At 35.7% G+C, this 2,046-nt stretch overlaps 1 protein-coding gene across 9 annotated transcripts in view; it reads left to right on the forward strand.

The window, feature by feature from the left end:
• Positions 1 to 2,046, forward strand: part of Usp9x (ubiquitin specific peptidase 9 X-linked) — a 138,204-nt gene that overhangs the window by 54,914 nt on the left and 81,244 nt on the right. The gene's annotated exons all lie outside the window — the stretch shown is intronic.

Below are 2,046 nucleotides of genomic sequence, written 5' to 3' on the forward strand. Positions count from 1 at the left end.
TGTGAGCCACCATGTGGTTGCTGGGATTTGAACTCAGGACCTTAGGAAAAGCAGTCAGTGCTCTTAACCACTCTCTAGCCTAACTTTTATTTTAAAATCTACTTGATTTTTTTAGAAGTCTTAGGTTTGTTAGGTATTATATAACATATTATATAATAACATGTTTGTTAAGATGGTATTTTTTTTCTTTTTTTGGTTTTGATGGTTGGTAATTTTAGAACAAAAGCAAATTACAGCCAGGCGGTGGTGGCACACGCCTTTAATCCCAGCACTTGGGAGGCAGAGGCAGGCAGATTTCTAGGTTCGAGGCCAGCCTGGTCTACAGAGTGAGTTCCAGGACAGCCAGGGCTACACAGAGAAACCCTGTCTTGAAAAAAAACAAAAACAAAAACAAACAAACAAAAAAAGGGCAAATTACATTCTTGCCTATAGAATCACCCTGTTTACTTAAGAATTTCTCACTGTTTCTTATTATTATTCTATATTCTTTAATGTTAGAGTTTTAAGTACTTCATAAGATCTGATACTGTTTGATCACAAAGGAACAACCAAAGTTTTAATCAGAGCCCAGTTAGGACTTAGTATTTTAGTTTAGTTTTTTTTTCTTTTCATTATTTTTAAATATGTTTGTGTATATCTATTTATGGGTTTGTGCATATAAATACAGGTGCATACAGAGGTAGATATAAGATCTCCCTGGAGCTGGTATGAAAGGTGCTTGTGAACTGCCTTGTCCAAGTCCCAGGAATTGAACTCTGTTCCTTTGGAACAACAGTACACTCTCTTAACTCTTAATCCCTCCAGCCCAGGGCTCAGTTTCTCATAAGCTTTACATATATTTACTAAAAGGGAAGTTAGAAATAATAACTCAAGCGAGTCAATTCTCTGCACCGTGTGTGTTCTGGGTGTTTAATTTGAGGCATCAGACTTGGCAGCAAGTGCCTTCCTTACTCATTCAGCCCATCTTGCTGTGGCCCATAAAGGGAATTTCTTATTCAAAATTTTAACATTAAAATCTGTATCTGTAGAAGAAATTTTAAGTCATAAGACATAAAAACCAGTAACAAGTGGGATGAATATTCCTTAGATGTGTTATCTGAGAAGGATCTGGATTATAATTTGGCAATGTGTGCCAATAGCTTTAAAATAAATTATCTATACTGTTGTAGCTATATTTCTAGTAACCTAAAGAAAAATTTGTTTTCTACAAGAAGATTTACACTTGACAATGATTCATGTCAATTTTAATTTATGTAATGCTGAAGAATTTGAATACTTATATATTGAAGGATGGGACTGGAGAGATGGCTTAGCGGTTAAGAGCACTGACTGCTCTTCCAGAGATCCTAAGTTCAATTCCTAGCAGCAACCTGGTGGCTCACAACCATCTGTAACGGGATCTGATATTCTCTTCTGGTGCATCTGAAGGCAACTACAGTGCACTCATATACAAAAATAAGTAAATCTTTAAATAGATACCGAATTTTAAAGGACAAATATAGTCCCAGGTATAAGATCTCCCTAGAGCTGGTATGAAAAATTTATGCATACATGGCCAGTATTTATTTAGCTAATAAAAAGATAACAAGGGGGTAATTAAAATGTCATTACTGGTGTTTTATTTGTTGGTGTGGTGTTATATATGGTTACAGTTGGTTTTGTCTGTGTTTTCTGTAAAAATGTGAATACACAGGGCAAAGTGTTTTGTTGGTTGTTTAACTTTATGTTACATACATACTGCAGATAGCTTTTGTATGGGGTTTCTAGCAGTTGAATTCTTTGCCTGGCAACTTAGCTGTTTGGTAAGTGTAGTGTTCTCCATTTTAAGTGTAAAAGCTCACCATCAGGTTGCTAGTCTGTCTTGGAAATTCAGCATAAACTTTGGAAGGAGGACATATTAAGTCATAAGCTTTCAATGATGTCTTTGTAGAATTTTATGTTACTAACATTTTTAAAAATAATGCTAATATGGGCTGGTAAGATGGCTCAGCGGGTAAGAGCACTGACTGTTCTTCTGAAGGTCCTGAGTTCAAATCCCAGCAACCA

Source organism: Mastomys coucha, chromosome X (assembly GCF_008632895.1).
Source record: "Mastomys coucha isolate ucsf_1 chromosome X, UCSF_Mcou_1, whole genome shotgun sequence".
Lineage (NCBI taxonomy): Eukaryota > Metazoa > Chordata > Mammalia > Rodentia > Muridae > Mastomys > Mastomys coucha.